This window comes from Numenius arquata, chromosome 7, assembly GCF_964106895.1.
Source record: "Numenius arquata chromosome 7, bNumArq3.hap1.1, whole genome shotgun sequence".
Classification (NCBI taxonomy): Eukaryota; Metazoa; Chordata; class Aves; order Charadriiformes; family Scolopacidae; genus Numenius; species Numenius arquata.
Window position 1 is genome coordinate 31,128,840 of NC_133582.1, and position 25,897 is coordinate 31,154,736.

A 25,897-nucleotide genomic window follows, 5' to 3' on the forward strand; every position below is an offset into this window, starting at 1 on the left:
TCTAAATAAGATGTAATGAGATCCATGGAATATCCAGGTTACACAGCCTACCTAATTACCCATGTTCCCTGTCATGTTGTGATATAGTAGTGGTAAACTGACCTCTGAATTTACCAAGATGAAAAGGTAATTAGTTTTTCCACAAGGCTGTAGTGAAAACAACAGCAATGACACATGTCACCTCCTTCCACCAAGTCACAATCTCAGAGGTGTTTGTTCTTAAAATATACAGGATATGACCTACTGGGTAATAAACTACAGTCATTAAGTGAAGCGTACACCTGACAGAAAAACAACCACTATCTCCAAGTTGAGAATACAAGGTCTGAAGGTAAAGCAAATCAACGCACATTCCACATGAAACTTTATCAGCATATTACCACAGAGGGGCTCAGGAGATGGCAGAGTGTCTTCTAATTAAAGAAGTCACAAGGCCATATATAAAGGGAGCTTTCCTGAGCCATAGGCACCACAAGTATAATTTTCTTTCCTATTGTCCTTAACTACCCGGGCACGTTTTTTTCTGCAACTTGCAGCATGGTGTCTTTGGAAAGCATTCCTGAGCGCATCCCCAGACCCTGAAGGCACACCAAGGTCAAACTCAGAAACTGACATCATTGTCAAGAGTTGCTAATTGTTTTAGACAGAAGATCCCACTTTTGTGCACACCTAACAAGCCTAATCATCTCTCCACCCCAGTCTTTGGAGTGAGGATTAAGAACTGCCATTGCAACAGCTTTGGGGGCCCGACACCTTCACCAAAGCTATCGGTGAAAACTGAGACTGAATTTTCTCTGGCCACCTCAGAAAGCAGGAAACCCCCAAGATGATTTGTCCCTGCCTGTGTGCCCTTTCCTTTGGCCACCAGTGCAGCTTAGAGATACAATGACAGACGTAATTGACTCATGCAAAGAAAGCCATCATAAAATTAATGAACTACAACAATTCATTCCATCTGCTGCCTCTTTCTTGCTAATTTATTAATAACAATTACACAAAAAATGGTATGGATTATAAATTTCAATTTCTCCTCTTTACCTGAAAATTTAGTCTGAGAGTCTTAAAAAATGATCTCATATTATACCAAATAGATTTATGGCTTATTACTAGTAACGTGGCCGTACCCAATTGACCATAAAAGCTAACTATTTAAAAGTAACTCAAATTACCCCTTCTGAGCAAATTGGATATTTGGTTTCCATAGCTTGCACTGCTTTCACAAGCATCCCCCCGCTTTGGTCACCAACCCATCTCATTGCTCCGCTTGGGTCTTCTTCAGCCTCTCATAGCCATCACCTGGTGCCACAGCCTTGCAAGCCACAAGCCCAGCTATCAGTACACAACTCTTCCTGCAACAGCAGAAATGAAGCCATACACGCAGAATAGAAAATACAGAACAGGTTTTTTCAGAGGCTTCCAAGTGAATTCTACTCCTGTAGAAGGAGTAGAATTAGTCTTAAAGTCAGGTGCTGGCTTTAAGAGGAAAAAAAAGTTACACGAAGACCAAGTATTGCAGAATGCCTCTTTCTTCCCGTAGGCAGATGTCAATGAACAGATGCCACCACTGGTCACGCCAGGGGAAGCATGAACTGCACGAAAGCCCGTTGAGTTCTCCTGCCAGGCATTCTGGAAACGTGTGTGTCTCTGGACTAACCAGGGTGTCCTCCGCAGCCACTTCTTCCATTTGGCACTGAATCATGTGGAAAAACCCAGCAGAAGACCCTGGTCGGGGCAAGTCAGGACATACAGTGCAAACCTGGCTCCATTGCATGGGGGTAGAACTCCAGGTTCATTCCGCTGGGTTACAGCTGTCCCGAGGTCTGACCCACAGACCAACGCTGCAGGAAGATAACTGCTTAGCCAGGATGTTTTCTACTTACTTTTCCAGTACGTCATCAGGAAACGTAGTGACAGGACAAGGGGTAACGGTTTTAAATTGGAAGATTTAGATTAGATATTAGGAGGAAATTCTTTACTGTGAGGGTGGTGAAGCAATGGAAGAGGTTGCCCAGGGAAGTTGTGGCTGCCCCATCCCTGGAAGTGTTTAAGGCCAGGCTGGATGGGGCTTTGAGCAACCTGCTCTAGTGGAGGTGTCCCTGCCCATGGCAGGGGAGTTGGAACTCGATGATCTTTAAGGTCCCTTCCAACTCTAACCATTCTATGATTAACACGGTTCTATTAATACAAAAAAAACCCATGCCATCCCTTTTGCTGCAGAGAAATAGCCATATCAATGCAACCCATCCACGCACCAATGTAAAGATCGTATGCAACAAGTAAATTAGGTGGTTGTGGCGGTACCAGGCATTAGAGCAGTCAAACCTGAAGGGAGTTCCACATCCCAGACTGCTTTGCAAACACTACGGAAAGTTTGTTTTAAGTTTAAGGGATCACTGCGTATTACCTAATACACCATGAGGTAATGCTAAAATACTAAAAAAACCCTCAACACTTTTTCCAGTAGAGATTACGGATCCTATGGGGGGCGGGAGGAGGGGAACCTATTACCCAGAAGGAGCTCAACAGTATCAGAGGGCTCTCTTGCTAAGATAGCTTTACTTTGCATCAATGTTCCTATTTAAATGTTTTGATCAAAACATATCAGTAAATTAAATGCAAAGGCTATGTGTTGATTAGAACAAAAAATACGTTACGTTAAGATTAAAGTCTTGGTATTAAGTAAAATATCTGAGCGCTAATTTCTAGTTCTGTAATATTTCCACCAATACTATTATCTCCATTTAATTAGGACATAAAAGTAAGTAAAGTTAATTTAAAAGGAAATTTCAAACAGCATTCCCATTTGATTTTCTAGTAAATTAACACTTTAAAACCTCTAATGGGTGTCTTCAAAAGAAAACGTTATTAACAAAATATGTGATAATTAACATAATTAAAACTCTCTAAAGTATACATTTTTTTAATGGCAATTGTTCTGTTAAAAAACATGCAAGAGGAGTGGATCAAAAATCCCACTCCCCTCATAACACAGAGATGCATTAGATCGCATAAACACCGGATAATTCCTCATGGACATCCACTAACCTAGAAATTGCCAGCATTAACTCATAACAAGATTACTTCTTGTGGAACTGGATTAACTTTTACACACTCCCTCACCCCCAAAAGGAGCTCAGTAAATGGCTGCGAGTGCTCCAATATCTCAAATCACGCAGTTATTAATTTAAAGTAGGAGTATTTTCTCTGATCTTATCTCAAATATAGTCTAGTCCCCTCTTATCCCCTCCATTTTCTAATGCTTCTTCTGCACACCAAAAAGCATCAGAATTATCTCACGCATAAGATCAAGCTGGCAAAATAGGACAATTCTTACCCTATCGCAGTACTGAGTGAAAAGAACTTTGTGATTTTCAACAGTTACGACATCAAGCTCCACGACAAGCTGATATTTTGGTCCGGGACAAACTTGAAGACCTCAAGTAGGTCTTTTAAGCCTTCAGTGCTCCCAAGAGATTTATCCTTTCCAGCCTGAAAAGAGTTTAGCTGCTTATCTGAGCTGTTCAAACCTCTCGAGCCTGCTCATGGAGCTCGATATCTGACACGAGGGGCTGCGCCTCCTGCTCCCCATCTGCCCAGAATTACCTCATGAACAGGCTCTCGTGTCGTTTCAGACAAGATGCAGGAACGTCCTTTCACGTGTTAAGCTCAACACCAGGTGTAACAGCACTGCTGATAACATACACGACATTTTTAACAAGCAGGACTAATTGGACCAACGTCAGAGCACCACATGGGCCATCCCTAAGGGACAGGGAGCCAGGATCTGAGGAGGATCCCACAGCCAGGGCCTCACCAGCAAATGCCTAGCCCCACCATACCTGAGCAAGGTGAGCAGCGCAGCACCAGGATGGCAGCCAGGGTCACCCAAGAGCTTGTCGTGATGAGGTCCCGTGGGCAGGCTGGGAGCACAAATCAGAGTCAGGATCAGACCCAGCCCAGTGATGACCGGGGAAGTCCATGGTGGACCAAGTCCCAGGTAGCAAGCCAGGATCTAGACCAAGGGCATCTGCAGCCAGAGAGACATGACTGTAGCTGAGCTGAAGACCAACACTCCTTCAACTAAGATCAATCCCTGACTGAGCTTAAAGAACACACCTGGGCTATGGGTGTGGTGGAGGCCTCAGGTGAAGCTGATCATAGCCATTAAGGCCTACTAGTGCACCTGGCAACCAAAATGCAATTTTTTTTGAGACTATGGTGATGAGTCTCCCACAAAACAATCATTTACTCAATCCCAGGGGACAAAGCCACTTCCCTGCCCCTCTGTCTCAAATTCATACATAAAGACCTCTCATGTGCAGGTTTCTGCATCCCCTACCTCGCCCTACTGTTCAAGAGGAGAGCCCCTGAGATAAAAAGGTCTCTTGTTGCCCAACCTCACCAGCATGCTGGGTGCTCCTGTGCTGGGCAAACCCATAGGGGTACCCGGTCAGGTGCAGAAGGCAGCATTTGATGGAGTGAGGTTCTTAAACACCTTAGATGTCTCTGATTGAAGGACCCCGCTGAGCACAGGTTAGTGGTCCTGCTGGTGCTGAGGCATGACTTCACAGAATGATACGGGGTTGGAAGGGACCTTTGGAAATCATCTAGTCCAACCCCAACAGCAGGTCGCACAGGAACATGTCCAGGTGGGTTTTGAAGGTCTCCAGAGAAGGAGACTCCACCACCTCCCTAGGCAGCCTGTTCCAGGGCTCTGCCACCCTCACAGGAAAGAAGTTCCTCCTCATGTTTAGGTAGAACTTCTTATGTTCAAGTTTGTGCCTGTTACCTCTTGTCCTTCACTGTGTCGTTCACTGGGCACCACTGAAAAAAAGACTGGTCCCACTGACCTGTGGGGAGGTGGGAGTCCTGCAGGGCTAAAGTAATTCTCACAACCGAGTAGGAAGGGGGCACATGAGAGAGTTAACCAAAAAATCTTGCTTCTCCAAAGAAAAAACAACTCATTTGCTTCAAGAGCAAGAACTGGCTGAGTACTTGGCTTATTTGCTGTTTCACTAGAGCTCTGCCAGCCACAGCTAGCAGATATTACCACCTGAATCATGAACTAATTTACTAAATAACAGTCATGACGCTCTAGTAGTGTAACCTTATAATAAGGCAAATATTTGCCACCATCTGCAGTAAATTCAAAGCATCTGCTGTAACTTTTTTTTGATGAAAGTAAAGTAGCATGCCCCGCCGTAAATTCTTTTGATACTGTTATTACAATATTCTGTGATAAATAAAACAAACGCACAAATACAGCTCAGGCTAACAAAATAAATCAGTAAAGCTTAGCAACTGCTTTAATTATTATTAGGAGCACTTTGGCATTTTTCTTACCTGTCACCTTGCAGAAATGTTTTACTCACCACAGAGAGCAAAGCTTTCCCTACTCTTTGAATGCCTAAGAAAAATTTTTAGAAAAAAAAAACCTCAGGTTTTCTTTCAATCTGGGCTGGAATTTTTCAAAATAATTCAGAAGTTACTCAATCTCTGCTTTCACGGAAATCTACATGGCTTCTCCCATTGCCTGAATAGGTAAAAGCCAGAATGACATGCTTTATAAAAATTCCAGCCCTAGGTTATCAGCTCCGTGTTTATCACCACATTATCCAGGAAAATATCACTCTCGCCTAAGAGTTTCTCTCTGTCTGTAACGGCAGTTTGGCCGATGGTGGGAAAACCAGCAAATCTCGCTTCTTTTTTTGCTCTGTGGATGGACAAATTCCCGGGCATTTTTTTATCTTCTTGTGGAAGGGGTTCGGTTACAGCCAACTGGCCTTCATCCAGGTACTGATCTTTTCCCAGGCAAGGCAGAAAGCTGGAGACGGAGTCAATTGCTTCTGGTAGAAAGACGATGTTGCTGGAGTCCCAGTTGTCACACAAACTCCACCAGCTGTTTAGGAAAGATGCTGAGCAAGGTGACAGGAGACCCCCAAAAAAAACCAAAATAAAAAATAATAAAAATGGGAAGACGAACAAAATTACCCAGTACAACTCTTCCAGAGTTGTTGTTTTTCTCTGAAAGCACCATCTCAAAACCTTTTTTACAGCTCTACAGTAAAAAGGCAGCTTCAAAACCAGCAGTGGTAATAATAACAGGAGCTGACCTGGCCAGAGGACCATAAACGTTAGCCAATATCCAAGAAAAGACTAGACCACTCATGACTATAAATGTCATCATTTTTGATTACATCATTCCAGAAGCAGGATTCAAGACACCTGCAATAACCAGATGAAGCAGGAGTTAACTATTCATTAGCTTTTCAGCTAAAAAAGATAAAAGCACTACGCTATTTTCAAAGAGTGGGCTACACGGTCATAGGAATTTTATCCTTAAAGACTGTATTGGAGGCCTTGGAGTAGGCATAGGGCCCAGAAAGCACATCCTGTTCTTATTAAAGCTGTTCCAGAGACTAACCTTTTTCATGACCAGTAACCACCTTCTAGCTTCCAGACTAAATGTGTTATATGTCTGTTCCCCTTCCTTTGGGCATTTAAACCCAGATTTTGAAGTTCTTCCAGGTTTGTTTCATTGTGGTGTTTTTTTAGCTCTCACTTCATCCATAGCATTTTCCTAGGTTTTACTCTTGATTTTAGGACAATTCTGTTCCCTTTCAGCTCTGCCTTCAATAGGCTAAACAACCTATATTCCCACAGGGAGATAAACCCTGAGCATCCCAGGAACCCTTCTCCAAATTCATCTTCTTCAACACGGTTGGCAAGAACTAACACGTGGGGTAACCTACAGAGGGTAGATCACCTTTCTCTCATCTGAGAACACCATTTACAGAGAAACTTCACATTTTTCAATCATCCCGTAGCAAATAGTACATTCCAGTCTCCCTCCTGCTTATCTACTTCTAAATTATAAGTTTCAATGGATATAGGATATTTTCGAGTGTAACTTTACCTTTTTCACTAGTACACTCAATCCCTTTTCTTTTGCTTACTTTCTCACAGTCATCTTAATTTTCCCATGGGAGATTTAAGGCCTCCTGTGTATTGCCAGTGCATCTCATTTTTCCCTATCAATACAAGCGCGCTCCAATTTTTATGCCAGCATCATTAAAGAAAAATCTTCAACCAAATCCAGTGCCATAATTCACTCATCAGACCTTCCTCTAGCAACCTGCTTTCAGCGTGGTAGTCTCTCTGTTAGTATAACTGCTTTCTCTTTTACCAGTTCTGACCCACGTTACGGTTCTACTACCTCCCTCCTTAACAATTTAAATTATGTATTGCCTACGTAACACCACAGAGACCTCTGAAGATGCAATATAACAGATCTAACTAATTTCTTTTGCTTGAAAAATTAGTTATTTTATAAAGAGGAATTGATCCAAAGAGATTTACATGAAATACTTTTGGCAAAGTTATATTTATCTTTTCCCGATCTTCCTTCTTATCTAAATATCCTTTCTTTGTTTATTACTGGGTTTGGAATTTGGGATACTCAGAACGACCTCTTGCCAAACATAAAAAGCCGTTTTCTCGTAGATATGTCCGTATTTGTAGATATGTAGATATTTGTATGTCCCCAGCTCCTGCTCATCTCAACGTTTAATCAGGAGTCGCTTATCTTCAGCCACTCCTCTTGAGCCAATTGACACTTTTTTTGTGACAGCATGACACTGTGGAATTCCTGGAGTGTAGGAGATTCTCCGAAAAGACAAGGTCCTCCCGTAGAAATAATCTGCCATTAGTGAGCAGTCAGGATTTGAAGGAAGGCATTCTGGGTCACCAGCAAGATTTAAAGCTCAAACTACCGTCGAGGGACGTGATTTAGGGGCTCACATCAGGTCAATGATGCAAAGGGTTCAGGTCTACCCCGCAGCTGGGCTTACATGACTTTTGCACCAAACCCCTTCCGCTCATGTTTCTTCTCCTGTCATGTTTCAGTTTCCCTTATTTTTCCCCTCATCTGCAGCAGTTTGCCCTCAGATCACAACGACAACTGAAAGCTGGGGACTTTTACAACGCAACACTTCCGAGCACTCCACATGTCTGCAGAGACCACAGCAACAACCACCCTGAGCATTTGTTAAATTCCCAAGAATTCACTCCAATAAAAGTGATGGGTCCTCAGCTTTTGGAAGCACTAGACTTTACAATACACACAACAGCATCCTGGCTTGTATCAGGAACAGCGTGGCCAGCAGGAGCAGGGCAGTGATGGTGCCTCTGTACTCAGCCCTGGTGAGGCCTCACCTCGAGGGCTGTGTTCAGTTCTGGGCCCCTCACCACAGGAAGGACATTGAGCTGCTGGAGCGTGTCCAGAGGAGAGCCACCAAGCTGGTGAGGGGTCTGGAGAACAAGTCATACGAGGAGAGGCTGAGGGAACTGGGCATGTTTAGTTTGGAGAAGAGGAGGCTGAGGGAAGACCTCATTGCCCTCTACAGCTACCTGAAAGGAGGGTGTAGAGAGGTGGCTGTTGGCCTCTTCTTCCAAGGGAATAATGACAGGACCAGAGGAAATGGTCTGAAGTTGGGGCAGGGGAGGTTTAGATTAGATATTAGGAAGAATTACTTTGCCGAGAGAGTGGTCGGGCACTTGAACAGCCTGCCCAGGGAGGTGGTGGAGTCGCCATCCCTGGAGGTATTTAAGAAGCGTGTGGATGTGGCACTTCAGGGCATGCTCTAGTGGCCGAGGTTACTGGTTTGCGTCTGTTTGTGGGTGAGTGTGGTGTGTGGTTGTGGGTGTTTGTTTTGTGTGGGTTTTGTTTTTGTTTTGGTTTTGGTGTTTGGTTTTTTGTTTGTTTGTTTGTTTTGTGGTTGGACTCGATGATCTCAAAGGTCCCTTCCAACCAAGAAGATTCTGTGATTCTGTGATACAGCTATGTAAAAGAAAAACCAAAGCTTTGGAAAAACTTCCTAAACAGAAAGACAAACACTGAACTGTATTATTTTCTCTTCCAAATTTCATCTGTCTCTAAAGCCCAAACTTCTTCAAATTATTTCCATTACATTGTTATCTTTAGATTTTTAATTAATTTGCACCAAAGTCCCCAGTATTTTCATTCCTTAGCATCCTGCTCAGTGTGGCCCTAGAGTAAAGAATACATATTCACACTCTTAGAAGCGAGAGATCTTACCATATTTAACAAGAAGCATCTCTGACAGTAATTGGAGTTTCGTATCAAGGTAAATAAATGGTAAGATCATAAGAACATACTCTAGTGGCCACACGCATCCGGCAAACACTAACATCAGAGAGCGAATTTAACATACAGTCTCAGCGGATATGAATTTTCTGTAAACAAACAATCTGAAGAAAGCCTCACTTTTGTCATCTGTTATTCCCATTGAAGAAAAATGAATATTCTGTTTCATACTTTTCCTACCAGGTGGCTTCATTATTTACCACTACGCTTTTTTTCCTTCATCATGCACATAATACTGTCATACCCTCAATGACGATGGATTAACTTTCTTTCCTCAATAGTAGCATTCAATGCAAATTATCCAAATTATTCAATAACCTAGAATGATGGTACTTCACAAGGGTACACTGGAAGACCTATTCCTCTTATTGCTTGAAACAACCGCTCACTTCTATCAAGATACAAACCTCCCTCCCCTTTTTCACACACACACACACACACACACACACAGTATTTATTCCCACAAGTACAGGGCATGGAGTGGAGCAGCAGACAAGGATGGAGACAGTCACCGTGAGATACCAGAGGCTTTGCTCTTCCCAGCCACTGAACACGGGAGGAAACTTGGGCAAGTCACTTAACTCTCTCTGTAAGACGGAGATAACGGTGCTTCCTCCCTTCAAACAAAGTGCTGGAGGCTTCAAAATTCCTAGACTGAGAGGTGTAAAATCTCTTGATGATGAGGTAAGTGCCTTGAGCAAATAGTGGCTGGGTAGCTCAGAACTGAAGTTTGAGCACTCTTTAACCAGAGTTGAGTTCAGAGCAGGGAAAGCAAAGGCAAGCATGAAGGGGTGGGTCCCTCCTACACACCTAGAAATCGGTGGCTTCAGCAGATACAGGACTGGCCTCTAAATGCCGAAGCTGTGCTAAGGCGTCTGCTAAAGAGAAAGGAATACTTACTCTGACCTGGAAAAAAAGAAAGGCAAATGCCGTGGCTTTGAAATAAAAGAGCAAAAAAGAAAGAATAGGCTCAGGAGGGTTTAGAAATCCTCTTAGGCAGCCTCTCAATATTCCTTTTCCAGTAAATTTTGAGCAGGGCTTTAGCAAATGATAACTTCCAGGAGGATGGTCAGACACTGTGATGATAGCCTTCATCCTGATTAGAATAGCAGTCAAGTTTGATGGGGTTAACTCATTTGGTCTAAACAAACCTCAGCAGAAATACAGCCTCACTGTAGTACCTCTGCTTAGGAACAGCCTTAGTTTGTGCTAAGCTTATTCAGTTATAGCTTTGCTGGATACTCAAGAAAACAAAATAAAAATAAATTTACAGCGACACCAAGAAAGGAAGTAGCTTTGGGTCAGGGTGCAAGATTCAGATGACTCTCCTAGTCAAGATGAAACCTCTTAAAACTTCTTAAAAAGACATCGTTGCTATCAAAGATTCTAGTGCAAGGCAAGGAAATGAGACATTTCTGGAGGACTGAAGCAGCAGGGCAAAACCGAGTAGAGAGGACAGACCCTTTGCACAGCTCTGGGATATAAAAGGGTCAAAAGCCTTCCTCTCATGGAAAAGGACAGTTGTGAAAGCTGGAATTGTTCAAGCCACTCCACCTTGTTGCGGGGGGCGGACGACCGACATGATCCCCAGGCAGCTGTTGGGAACGAAACAGGGGAAAAGACAGATCACAGCTATGTTTGCCACCTCCCTTCCTCAGACCTTTAACACCCCATGCTTAGAAGATTCCAACAGCTTCCCAGCTCTTACCCTCCAACTGCACAGCGTGGATTGCGGTAGCTGCATTGCCGTTTGCTCACCGTAGTCGCAAAGCCCACTTCAGCCTTCCCACCGTCACATCACAAGGATGGGAGACGCTTCTTGGATGACCAGGGGCAACAATGCCCCAGGCCGTATCTTCCCCTTCAAACACCCACCGCAGAACCATTGGAGATCAACGGCCAGCCCTTGTAGCCTCCAGGTATTCCCGGCAAGGTAAGCATTTCTGTTTATTAACTCGTTTAAGAGGTGCATGACTGAGAAGGGGGGAGAGTAATCAAATAATTTTAAATGCTCGAGACCTGCCAAGCTGTCCATGCTGTGCTGTACCCTGCTACAGTAGTTGTAACTACAAGTTGCTACCATCTGCAGTTGATTAAGCAAAAAGGAAGGCGAGACTTCCATTTCTCTGCTGAGCTCTCTTTGTTTTGTTGACTCACATGCCCTCTCACCCCTTCTCCACTGGTTTGCTGCATGGCTTTTGACATCGAGGTCCTTCTCTCCCCCTGACACCTAAACCATCTCCCTCAGAAACAGCATGCACAACAGGCCTTACCTCCTGGTCATCAGTAAAAATGGAGCAGGACCTCCTGTCCACTTCCACCCTGACCTACCTGCTTGTATCTGCTCAGGGTGGAACAGGTTGCCCAGAGAGGTGGTGGAGTCTCCTTCCCTGGAGATATTCAAACCTGCCTGGACACGTTCCTGGCCAACCTGCTCTGGGTGACCCTGCTCTGGCAGGGGGTTGGACTAGACGATCTCCAGAGGTCCCTTCCAACCCCTACCATTCTGTGATTCTGTGTATATTCTCTCAGGATATCTTTCTCTGAAGCTTAAGAAAATGAAGGCACTCTCAACATGCTGAAGGAATTCAAGTGTGGAAGTCTGTCTCTGCCTGTTCCGCTCCATTTTAAGATCCTAACTCCTTATGATCCCAGTAGGAAGTTGGAGTCTATAAACTCCAGTTTAGCCAGAGTGAAAAATAAGCATCAGGAATCCCCAGTTCCTTTTGCAAGTGCTGCAATCTTTCTAAGAAGCCGACAAACACCTCTGTTCAGCTGGCCCATCACTTATCTTTGAGATTATGTTGTCATTGTTACTGGTAATGTCCAAGGGCTTTCCATATATAGTACCACCAGAAAAGGCACTGGTGAACGTCTCTGCATCTTGGGCCACGACAGGAGTGTGCCAGATGTACATTTTAGAAAGCAGAGCATGTATCAGCCTCTTCATAGAGCCCTGTCAGAACATCTGATTAATGGTGATGTGCTGGAAATCCTAAGCAAAAAACACAGCCCCTCACAACTGTTCCACCAGATCAAAGCCATGTGGCCACAGATACGCAGCACCAAATGTGGTTCCTGAAGCTCTTTTGCCACCCTGGGTGTTTCAAACCAAAAAGATTTCAGGCTAACAGAAGGTGCAGGAGTCGTGTTTTCATAGCTCCTGAAATTTGAGAGAAAAAAGATTCACGTTAGACTCCCGTGATTTAAAAAAACATTAAAAGTACAACGAACGCTGTATTTAAATTACTTGGTACAGAAGGAAGAACAGGCTTTCCGCTCCTGCTCCATGGCCCACAGGTTAATGGACTAATACAATATAACAATAGGTTATAATAGGACTCTCAATACAATTAAAATCATAAAACTAATGATGATCTGTTTCGGATGAAGTCACTGATGAAAATAAAGCATTAAATTTTTTTCCCTATTTATTAAGCAATTGAAGATTTCAGCCATGCAAAAGTGTGATTTTACATGCATGCACTTGCACGCACGCAGACAAATCTGTGTAAAGAGATACGTTTAAAGTCACTAAAATCTTGTACTACCACATTTCACTTACTCATACCAGGGAATTATACTAATTTCTACACCAGGAGGATTACTTTTGAAAGAGCTTAATATAGGCATCCAACAGAAGAAAATACTTGCTGAAACAGACTGTGGTATGCTACAGAGGGGAAAAAAAAAAACAGAGATGTGCTTTGGAGCAGAGAAAGCAATGAAAAAAACCCCACCAGCTATCTTCCCTCCCATGCAGAGCTCCTTACGGAAAGACAAGTTAAACCTCTAGTCTGTGCTTCAGTTCACTTTTTGGAAAAAAAAAAACAAAAAAACATGAAAGAGGGGTCAGAGATCCTCAGTGTCACAGTGTAAAACTTCCAAGTCACTGTCAACCCTCCAACAACCCACAGGCTAGCACAGACCTAAGGCTAGATAATTCCAATTCGCTCCCTTAAGGGCGTGCAGGAGCACACCAGTGGTAAACCCAATATCCAAGGACCCGGGTGGGTGGGTGCTCTCAAAGCATGGGTGCCCCACAAGGGTCAGGTCAGGATTTGTTGTGCAATTGTTTTCCAGCGGGGATGAGAGATCAGCATGAGATAACGGGAATAACATTAACTCCGGCCGTAGCGGGGTAAGAGGAGGAAAAAGGCTGAGAAATGATGTTTGCCCCCCACCAATTCAGCAGACTTCAGGACTGGAGGCAACAGAACTGTGTGCAATTGGTCATCTCCAACTAGGCTTCCTACCTTGTTTTGGAAATAAGATTTAATTAAAGTGTGGGAGGTCAGGCGTGTTACCTCCCACGGAGCCTCACGATCCTTTCACAAGTCCTATTTTCCCTCCAAAATGAAATGATGTCAGGAGTTTTCCCTATGACAAGGCATATTTCCAGTCTGTCTTGCCACTGCGCTTTGAATACATTTCTCCGATATCTAACGCAGCGAAAACTCATCTGCTGTTACCATGAAACAGTGTGATCTGCAAGGACAGGCTGGAAAGGAGGGAAGGAAACCAGGTTTCAGCTGGAATTTGTATTTAGGAAGACACCTACTGTTGAGATGAAACAAACACGAGAAGTAAAGCATTTCAAAGGTCTTCATTACTCTGCCCGTTCACTGTCACATCCTTTCCTGTCGAGAGTCTACCCATAAGCAAGAAAAGCAGGTGACCCCCTAACACGGTGGCCCTTTCATCTTTTCCACTGCATTGGACCAGCATCAAGGGGGCCACAACCCAGTTCGGGATTAGAAAAGCTGCAAGGCAGGTCCAACGCAGAAGTACCTGTTCCAAAAGCTTATTTCCTGCAGCTTGCATTAGAAGTGACCCTCAATAATTGACATTAATGATTTGTCTGACAGCGAGACTGAGGGATCAGCTGGAGAGCTGCGGGGCCTGACACCCATTGTAAAGGGAAAAAAACAAAAAGCTTGCAATCTAAGTAACAGAGCAGGAGGAAAGGATTTACCTTCATGCTGCAGATGGAGAAGAACCCCACAGGCAGAATGAAGTGACTGGCTGAAGAGGAGCTAAACCAGGAATCGAGCAGAGATTTCTCCCATCTCAGTCCATTCCCCAAACCGTAGCTGATCGTTTCCCACGCAGCCTTGGAAGACTTGCATGACTAAGTTCCTCTGAGGTTGCTGCACTTTGGCCTCATCCCACACGGCCCTGTGTGTGCTCTCCACTTCCCTTCATCCCAGCCTCTTCCGTGGCCTCTTTGGAGCACTCTGGAGACAGGCATCTGTGACCCTGTCAAAGAAATGGGGGCCTAAGGTCCAGCTACTTTCTGGTCCCCACACCCTGATGTCCCATGAGCAGAGAAAGGCTCCTTCCCAACCTCAGGGATGCTCTGGCTCAACTCCTCCTCCCAAGGCACAGGCCGTCGAAGCCAGTTAGACACCCTCATTTGTGACGCCCACAAAAGCCACATGCCTCTTCACTTTATCTAGAGACTCGGGCAAAACAATTCACACCCACATATGCGCCTCCGCCACTTCTCAGGGGTAGGTCAAAGTCATCTTAGTAGTTCAAGAACATTCTTCCCTTATATATGTTGCCTTCTCCGACTTGCAAGGTCTCTCTCCGTCTCCCTCTCTTCAGCCCTGCTTGCTCAGCCAGCCCTACAGTCGCACCCAACCTCCATTCCTCCTTCCTGCCCAGGATCTCTTCGTCTCCGCAAGGGCCTCCGAGGTCCCTTCCGCTTCTCCCACTGCCTTTGAAGCTCAAAACGCATCGTTAGCCCTCAATGTCTTTGCTCTGCGCTTACGGGGAAGTTTCAGGGCTCCAAACACCTTCTCCGCCAGCAGACACGGCCGGATTGATTTCTCTCACCTTCAGCTCTCCCACTGTCCGCAAGGGATCCCACTTGAATGAAAGCCAGAGCTCCGGACCCGCTGGAGCCATACGCTCTCCGGCTTCCGCGCTTTGCTCAAAAAGCGCGGTATTCAGCCGTGCATCAAGACTTCCGAGTCACAGGCAGAATTAATAAGGTACACAGGGACACCTTCTCCCTTCTCACCTTGGATTATGGCACCTACATTACGTGTGTTTATGTAGCTATTTTCCTGATGCCGACTGAGATACGGGCAGTCTAATAACACCGTTGTACATATTATTTTTCACTATTTGTTTTCGGGCTGGAAGAACGCCATAAAAACTGTGAAGAAAATTGAGAACAGATCCTTTCAGCTGGTGTAAATCTAGATACCTCCATTGCATTGATTTTGGTGGATTTATGCCAATTTGAACAGTATGAAGATTCAGCCCTTAAAATATCAAGTCATGTGTTTTGTACATCTTCCATATCCTTAATAAATTACTGAACATGATTTTAATTTCATTAAAACTCGAGCAACAAGATATATGGAAGGAAATTAATTGAGAACCTACTAATCCTGGACAAGTTCCTTTGCATTTGACGCTGGTGCATACTTGGAAATTAGAGTGGAAGAATAGTACAGTCCTGTTCAAACACCTGTCCCAGCAACTTGAGCTTTACCCCAAAAATGGGTAGATGAGGTCACACGCTAAGGATTTCACCCTATCTTTATTAAATTACCACGTGTTGATTCCCTGCCTTGCTTTTCAAATGTGAGGTGACAAAGATCACTGTAATCTACAGTTAATGAAACATCCTATCTCCTGTGTATTCTCATTGATCGCATCTTTTCCTATCGGTTTTAAGAGAATATTGTGCTTTTGAAATGACAGTCTCCTTTCCTTGAAGAAACCCTTGCTGTCTACCAGTGATCTTCTTGCTATATGCTTTGAGAGTCTGCTTCATTCGTAGAGTCAAACTATCAGGAACTTCTTGAACCACGAGATAGCTGGCTGGCAGTAAAATTTAGCCAACGCAATGCACCTTGAGCTGCTTTCTTTGTGAGTGTCAGACTGATGGGACTGCTAGAGATTCACTTTATTAATTTTTTTTCCTTACTGTCCTCAAAGTGAATGATTCCATTAAAATAAAGGGGGGAGGGGAAGAATTACTCAAAGAATAAGCTTTGTGGGAACCTGACAAAAAATAGGCTGGAATTGCAGGCAAGCTGAACCCCCCCAGGTAGCACTCCTGAGTAACACAAGTATATCTATTGCAAGAAGCCATTCCAAATACTGATCCTGGCATCTCAATTCAAGCCAGGCTTTCGCCCAAGTCCTCTTCTAAACAGGGGCAGCACTAGGATGTCCGGAAGCCTTCCTCTTTAGTAAGGAGATTCACCTGAATCAGGAGAATCCTGAATTCTGAATCTTCTGATTTAGGATCCTGATGCTGGATTGGAATTGTTGACATGACTCTTTTGTACGCCACCACTGATCCTTTTGCAAATACATTAATTGCATTCAGTTGCTTGTTTCAGAAACAAATTGATTTTTCTTCAAATTTTTGGGAACAGGAACAGATGCTGCAAATTCCTTAATGTACTTTGCACATCAGAATGTAACCAGCCCTAGTGAAACTGATGGATTGTGATTAAATTGACAAGTGCTATTTAATGCTGCGATCAGAGGAGACGATGTTTGCAATGTTATCCTGAGAGGGAGCCAGGTTCTAAGGGCACTGACAGACTGCACTTCATTTGTTACAGCAACCCCACGGTATCCAGTAGACATCACCATTTTGACTCTGCTGAGTGAAACAGGTTTGGTGGTATCATTCATCTCATTTCCTAAAGAATCAGGCTGTCTCGGCTCAGAAGAGTACCAGATGTCATCTAGAGCCTTTGCCGAATTTTCTCAACTCTTTCCCTCCTTTTGGGGTTTTCACTGGTCTCCCCTGTACAGGTCAGATACGCTCTTTTCCTTCTTCCTTTTCTTTATACTACTCGTCCTCCAGGAGGGAGCGATGCCTTAGTCATGGCCGCGTGGAGAGAAAGGCCCCAGATTCATGGTTCCACCCTACCTATGTCTGACAGCAGGCTGAAAGCACAAAGGTGTCTGTTAAATTCGACATTACAGGAAACATCTATATGCCATTATGTTTATATAGGTGAAGATCTTAGAAATCGGGCTGGCTCTATCTTTTAGTAGCCAACTCAGCACTATTGTCTGGCCAAAGAAATAAAGGTCCTGATTTGTTTTTCACAGAATCACGGATTTGTCAGAGTTGGAAGGGACCTCTAGAGATCATCCAGTCCAACTCCCCTGCCAAAGCAGGATTTCCCAGAGCACATCACTCAGGACGGCATCCAGGCGGGGCTTGAAGACCTCCAGAGAAGGGGGCTCCACACCCTCCCTGGGCAGCCTGTTCCAGGGCTCTGGCACCCTCACCGGAAAGAAGTTCTTCCTCATATTTGAATGGAACTTCCCATGTTCCAGCTTGTGCCCTTTGCTCCTCATCCTATCGCTGGGAACCACTGAAAAGAGTCCAGCTCCATCCTCCTTCACCCCACCCTTTAGGTACTTGTAAACATAGATAAGGTCTCCCCTCAGCCTTCTCTTCTCCAGGCTAAAGAGCCCCAGCTCTCTCAGCCTTTCCTCATCAGGGAGATGCTCCAATCCCTTAATCATCTTTGTTGCCCTGCGTTGGACTCTCTCCAGTAGTTCCCTGTCTCTCTTGAACTGGGGAGCCCAGAACTGGATGCAGTATATTCCAGTTGTGGCCTCACCAGTGCAGAGTAGAGGGGGAGAATGACCTCCCTTCACCTACTGGCCACACTCTTCCCTATGCAGCCCAGGTAATAAAGAGAGAAAGCCTTCAGCCAGTGCTACTCTCCAGCCTTCCATCCACCTTGAGAACTGCGAGACTAACTTAAAATCATTACTGTATTTGTTTGGAGTTATTTATTTGCTTTCCTTTTTTTTTTTTTTACTAGTTTCCTTTTGTTGTTTACTAGTAAACGGTCAGTTTCCTGCAAGTTTCCCGCAAGTTTCCCGCACTTCAACCCTAAATCTATGGAAACCAAAATCCTTTTGCTTGGTGTGTTTTTGTTTTTTTTTTTTTAATAAAGGGGGCATCCAAAACAAAACAACATCACACTTGACTCCAGGAACTAGGGCTTCATTGAAAACATCAAACAGCAGATTTTGCAGCCCTTTTTATCATTAGCCTAATACAACCAGCCTAAAAAGTCACCTTCGCCGTCATATCAAAACAACAGGAGGTCTTCCTTTTCACACACACACACACACAAAGAGGGACTAGGGACCATCGAAATAAAATCCCTCATCTCAGTAAAAAGAAAAAAAAAAAAAATCATTGACCTTGTTCACTGCTTTTGGGAGGAAGGAAATACAGCAAGAACAAAGTGTCCAGTTATGTCGATGCTGGTATTTGCCAAGCGCTGGGGATCGGGTGGCTCAGACAAGGCACGGACTAGAGTAGCTCAACAGGAATTTCACTCCGGGCCATTGCTTTAGGCTTTGAGGAACAGCAAGTAACAAGACCAAAGGTTTTGGGTCTAAAAATTAAAAACGTACCCTACAACTCTGAAATTTCAGTCCAGGTGGAAGTCAAATTGATGATGCCCGCACTAGTCTCTCAATAATGGTCCCTGAGGCCTTAAACCAGCAAATACCTGCACCTCCTCAGACCTGCCATTTGGTTCCCAGTTCTCCCAGTGAAAGCCGCCTTGACCAGTGCTCCCATCTACCTTCCCAAGCCAGGGAGAAGACAGCAGCAACTACCCCCGGGTCTATTTTCTACACTTCATTTTTGGCTTGTAGGCCAGTTTCTCCTGGAAGGCCTGCGTAGGTGTTGCCAGGAGTTTGGGTGTTGGGTCCCTCTAGGCCAACGCCTATGGAAGCAGAAAAGAAAAGCATTAGCCATGGGCTTGTTGGGCAGGAAAGACCTTTCCTTCTCCGTAACAAGCCCCCGGCAAACAATCTGTGCTTCTGGATATAGCAAGGGGGTCTCTCCTAGAGCACACTTCGGGGCTCCCATCTTATGGGTCCATATGATGGGGCCAAACACAGCAACAACCTTTTGCTCCTCTCTTCCTGGGAGTACCAGATACTACAAAGACCCATTCCTCTGCGCCGTACTTACACCTGACCTTCCAGGAAGGATCCGGTGCTTAACTTTGACAAGAAAAGTTATTAATTATAGTGCAAAGCCTGCACAGAGATTCTCAGTCTGAAATAATTTCAAAATTTCTAAGTCTACACAGAGCCTGTAAACGTTTCACCATTCACACCCTTATTTTCACCCAAAAGATTCTTGAAGCTTTTTTCCAAGGTAGTTTTTTTTTTTTTCCTTCTTTTTCTTGGGAACTACATCTTGTCAGAGGGATGAAATGAAATATTGTTGTCTTCCATTTGTGAGTTGATTATAGCTAATGGACTCATCGTAATCGTAAGGTATTTTTTTTTTCTTCTTTTTAACTTCATATTTGCCAGTCGTGGAATGTAGCAGCACAAAATACAGTCTTTATTCTTTATTTCATTCAATATAGCAAGCATTCCAAGTAGCCCATACTGACAATCTGATTTCTCACAAAGGAGTATTTGCAAGGTGAAAGATGGATATTCCGTGAAATATTTTACTTGTCATCAGTTTTGTGTTCTTATATCTGGGATGGAGACATCCTCTGACAGATAAGTTCAGTCAGCAGAGGAAAGAGGAGCAGCGCCTTCCTCAAAGGCTAGACCACACTGCTCCCGTGTGGTTTCTGCGGAAAACGGAACGGGCTGAATCAAGGCTGTTCTACAGGGAAACTCTTGCGTAAATCAGGAACTTCATATATGGTTTCTTGGATGGCACTATGCACGCTCTTGACACTTGACAAAAGAAAAAGTAGCAAATTTCAAGCGGAGACTTCTTTTAATCCGCTGAAATATCGGTGCCAGGACAAAGTTCCCATGACTCCCAAGGCGTTCCACCGCTCAACGCTTGGCATTTAGCACGTGGCTACCTGCTTTCACACCAGAAGCAAAGGCAGAACTCCATGCCTGCTGAGATGATCTCCTCTCGGCCACTAAAATCAGAGGGCCGGTCTGCTTCCCGCAGGGGACGGAGAGACCCGCGTGACACCAATTTCCAGGAGAAAAGGCCCGCACCCGGAGCCATGGGCTGTGTTCAGGCAGCGGTTGTCTTTTGGCTGCTGTTCTCGCACATGGCAGGCAGCAGGCACGGCTCCTGCAAGGATTCAATCCCGAACGCTGCACACATTTTTAGTGAGAGTTGCAAATATTTCCCTCCCAAGAGAGAAGCCTGAGAAGTCAAAGGCAAATTGAGGACCAAATACCACCCCCCAGCAGAAAGCACTTCCCGGATTAGGTCCTTAATTTGCCAACTATTTAATCCATAATACACATTTACATCAACTGAGGTGACAGATACAATATAAAGTATTATGGAATCAGAACCATTAATGCCAACTACAATAGAAAAATTAAATAAAAAATAAAATAATTGTATGCTGGATAGACTTGTTGGTTGAGCATGTGTTAAGACCAATAGTGTTTCCTGCATATATATGACACTTAATTCCTATGAGTTTTACACAGCTAATTTTACATTAATTCAGTGTATTCTTTTCAGAATTATCTAAATTGTTCTCTCAAACTATATCTGCAAACAGATGGTGAAAATAGCTGTGTTTTTCAGAGTAAGAGTATTTTTAATCTATTCCATCAGAAAGACCTGCCTTCCTTAAAGTCTCAAACTCAAAAGCTGTTCGCCCTTATCTGGTGAGCACGCAGACAGGAGGGGCGAGAGAGGGCTAAAAGAGAAATAATTCGATATAGAAACAAGCTTTATAGAAGAAACCTCAAAGAAAACTCCCAAAGCTAACTCTGCCCAGCTCCGCCCCCCCCCCCCCCACTTTCCCCTTTCTATGGAAAACCAGCAGCGCGAGAGCTCATATAAATACAGCAGAGGAGTTCAGCATGGGGAAGGCGAGAGGGAAGAGAAATTCTTATTGGATTGTGGAAGCGACAGCCATCCCAGAGCCCGTTACTGTATCGTCTCAGATTTGCTTGCAGGCCTCATTTCAACTTAAAAAAATTTAAAAAAATAAAAAAAGTTTGTGAATCGGACAGAAATGTGGTATCTTAGAACTGAATCAGCAGATCTGTCAACATACCCAGGAGTTTACTTTTAACGCCTACCAAGCCTTAACCACACGCACACAGAGGACAGAGCATAATGAACACGGACTTAAGAGTTCAAATGGTTCATAGGCCCTCAAAAGGGATGAATAGTTCTGAAGGAGACGTTATGGTGCATCAAGCAAATCCTCCTTAGTTCACATAATTATTGACCCGAGACATCACAATTATTCCTTCAGAGCCATTAAGGGTCAAATGTGTTAATCCCATTGCTACCACAGATTATTTGTTATACAGTTTAGGGTAAGGAGGATGTCCTATGGAAACTGCACACACTCGTCTTATGGAGAACACCTCTCTTCCCTGTGCCAAACTACAGAATCACAGAACGGCTCAGGTTGGAAGGGACCTTAAAGATCACCCAGTTCCAACCCACATGCCCTGGGCAGGGACACCTCCCACCAGACCAGCTTGCTCAAAGCCCCCTCCAGCCTGGCCTTGAACCCCTCCAGGGATGGGGCAGCCACAGCTTCTCTGGGCAACCTGGGCCAGGCTCTCACCACCCTCATAGCAAAGAATTTCTTCATGAGATCCCATCTCAATCTCCCCTCTTTCAGTTTAAAACCACCCCCCCTTGTCTTGTTGTTGCCCTCCCTGATCCAGAGTCCCTCCCTAGCTTTCCTGGAGCCCCCTTTGGGGACTGGAAGGGGCTCTAAGGTCTCCCTGGAGCCTTCTCTTCTCCAGGCTGAACACCCCCCAACTCTCTCAGCCTGTCCTCCCAGCAGAGGGGCTCCAGCCCTTGGAGCATCTCCGTGACCTCCTCTGGCCCCTCTCCAACCGGTCCATGTCCTTCCTGTGCTGAGGACTCCAAAGCTGGAGGCAGTGCTCCAGGTGGGGTCTCCCCAGAGTGGAGCAGAGGGGCAGAATCCCCCCCCTTTCCCTGCTGGCCAGGCTGCTGGGAATGTAGCCCAGGATTGGGTTGGCTTTCCAGGCTGTCAGCGTGCATTGCAGCTCATGTTGAGCTTCTTGTCCACCAGTTCTCGATTTATCTATGTTCTTGATACCCAGAGGGAAGTGGTTTTGTATCCTCCTGAAACTGCAAAAACCAGTGACAAGCAGAGGTTGAGGCGGAGACAAGCCAACTACCTGCTGGCTGTACCAGCTACGGGGAGAGACCTCTGCAACCCTTATTACAGCCCTTCCGAGTAGCCAAGTCCACAAGAGCTAGCGTGTAACTGCAAGACGTTTCTTCATCCTCTTGGCTGAGCACACGAATCTTGCAGCCGCCTGCTCCAAACAGCTCTGGGCACATTTTCCCCTCAGGAGACACACTTGCACCCTCTTTTCTGGGCAGTGCCTTAAAGAAGCGGCTTGTACAGACTCAAAACCCACAGTGAAGAAATAAAGCCTTCATCAGCCTTTCTCTGATGAAAAACTGCTGACGTGTGACAGCTGGGACACAGATTGTCAGAAACGAGCATTTCAGAGGTTACTGCTTTCTACCCAACACTAAAATTGACATAACTGCTCAATTCAAACTTATTTGATCTCAACACTGGAATTCTTTGCCTTCTCTAAAAAACAGGAGAGCAAGAACGGCCAAGGTAGGAATTGCTTGGAATGCCTTAAAAATAATTTAAAACTACTCTTTAGCTCTCTCAACTTCACCCACGATAAATAAGCTGCTGAAAGCTAAGCTGAAACTAAACAACTTTAGGCTACGTTGGGCTGGTGATTTTTGAATGAATTTGCCGTGATATTCCTCCCGCAAACAACAGCACAAAGTGAACTACGAAGCAGGTCATCTCCTCGGTGGAAGTAAATGGGAAGGGTGCCTAACCCCATAGTCCTCCAGCTGTGGGAACGATGCTGCCCTTTGATATAAGACGCAAAAAAAAAAGAAAAAAATATTTGGGACAGTAAAAGAAAGGATCCTTTAACGCCGTAGCAGTTCACCCAAGAGTGTTCCAAAACACCACATAACTCACTCTACCGTGACTGCACTCTTTCTGCACCATTCCTGTGGAATACATATACACTTTTAATCATGGAATAAGCAAAGAGGAGTTACATAAAAATAGCACACAACACAGGGATGAATATAAACCCTGCATTATCTCTCACTACAGAAGACTGCCCTGTGGTTCCCGCTTTCCTCTGCTACTTGGAAGCTATATAATTGCTCGTCTCATGATAATGTTATTTCTGTTGCCCCCACTCACATTGTACATCACTCTGTCCTGTAGGATATACGCATATACATATATGCTAATATTAATATGATAACACAGGGCCTTGTTCTCTTGCAATTTTTTAATATTGAATTATTGCTAGCAGCTGCACTGCTGTTTCTGCTAAACTGTTTTACAGTAGCAGAAAGCTTCCGGGGAGGCAGGAGAAGAAAAAAAATTATCTTCATTTGGGGCCTAAATTGGCCTCCAAAATGTCATCAAAATATTGCTTAAAAGATGCATTTTTGCAAAGCATGGGAAAACTCTTCAGTGATGTTTGTGTTATTCACTTGGGTGGAAAAAAAAAGCATATTTTGGCTATGTGCACACCTCAAATCGCACCCCAGCTGAACATTTACAATTTCCCATATAGATATCTGAACGTTACAGAGACTGGGAGGGAGGTGGAAGGTAAATGAAGAGGGAAATAGGGGAAGACAATAGTTTTAGCACACACCAGACAAAATTTTTTACATTTTCTCCTCCCTTCAAGTTAGGTAAAACTTCAACAAGTGAGCACTGCAAGCTTGTATACGTAGGATATCTGACCTGCAAAGTCAAATTTTATAGTGGTACCAAAGCATTTCACAGCTCCTAAACAGAGCCAGCAGAGGCACTGGATTTTCCGTTTTCAGTTCTTTTTGTAAAGGCAATGAAGTGCCAATTCAGCAAAGTACTTGAACAGGTTCTGAAATACTTAGCAAGAGTGTTACATTAACTAACGTGTATGCAAGAAGTCAGAAGATTCAAGGTAGGCATGCCTTGAAAATGTTTTCTTGGATCGATATCACTCATCCGACTGAGAGCAGACGTGAAAATACTAATATGGGGGCTCTCATCCATTTTCCCTCTTTCCTTCAAACCCACAAATCCAGAACTGTACTCAACCACATTGAGCAAAGATTCTCCACTCACTTGTTTTTATGAACAAGAAATCAAAGTAATCTTTTCCTTATAACCGCTCTCCCGTGATGGGAGGAAAACTCTTGTTGCGCTTTTATCTTGAATTCAGTAAGTCCCGTGAGAGGTGATTGTTTAAAACCACAGATTTGTTCTTCACCATGATTATCGATGCTAAGATGATAATCACGCTCTGTGTTGCTCTCACCTACTTACAGGTATAACTAAGCTTTCTACCAAAAAATTTCCTTTTAAACCTGCAAGTAAGACAACATCTTTCACATACAACCCAAACTGAACATAAAGGTACTTGCTGAAGGCCTTACCTGGTGGCTACCATTATTCACAATAAATGTTTTCAGTTTACCCTAGATATCAAAAACAAAAATAAAGAAGTCACATCTGTATATTCAAAAGCTAGTTAGAATCTCATGTCACTATTCGCAATTTATTATTCTGGAATATCAGACCAAGGTACACGCTGTTGGAAATGTTCAATAAAGATTGAGACTACGGACACAATTTGCTGCTACTTACACCCGTACAAAAGAGGCATATTTTATAAAAACAGAAGAAGGGAAAGATTCGGCCAGAACTTCAGACGCATTTTTAGCTGGAGGAATTACAATAGGGACAGGACAAACAGAAAGGGCTGCTCTATACCTCCCATTCCGTATTTCCTCTTAGGTAACCCTGAACCATCACCCCATTTTTCCCTTCCCTCCACTTTCCAACTATTTCAGGTCCTGGGACACGGGCTGATCCGCAATGATGCCCAGATCTCTCGTCTTAACGACACTGTTAATATTAACTACAAGAGGTGAAGAGTCCCAGCAGTTATAGAGGCACCAGGGCAGCAGGTACTTCAGCAAATGCAGAACTTAAAGCACGTGAGTAGCTTCTTTGATTTCAAAGGGAAGTGGTCTGCTGGAACACGGCTTCAAGGGCCATAGCTGTCTTCGGGATACAGGTAGAACTATGACAGACATATATAAAAATGACTGTACTAGTATAAAGGAACACTCAGACATCTTTCAGATCATCATCACTTTTCTCACTGCTCTCATCTACGTAACTGTTTCCTTGTCATGAACCTTTAGCATGATACAGCTGCTTCAATGCTGCTGGTCACTGGAATTAGTTGCTGGGTGTTTCTTGATTAAAAAATGCTGGACAGTAAGTTCCCTTTTCAGACACTAACGTCTAATCACCAGCATTATACATCCTCATTCCTACCCACCTCAGTCCTGGTCAGTGCAGGACACACTAAACTGCTGCCACAATGATATAGAAGTTGCGAGACCCCCCCTCTTCAGGGCCTCTACAGCACAAGAAGTCTTGTCAGATGTGATGGGCAGGCTGGTGGAACTGATTGGGAATTTGAAACAACACATACCTCTCTAAATAACCTACTTCATCTTTCCTTTTAGTCTTCAAGGTGTCCCGGAAAAAAAAAGAACAACTTGCCAAGAAAGCAGAAATTCAAACGCGTCTCTATGGAATTACTTTCTAGAAAGACTTCTGCTACATACCAAGGTCTGCACAGAAAACCACTGCGTACAAAGCGTTGTGAGTGGAAGGTCTTAGAAGAAAACCTTTCTTT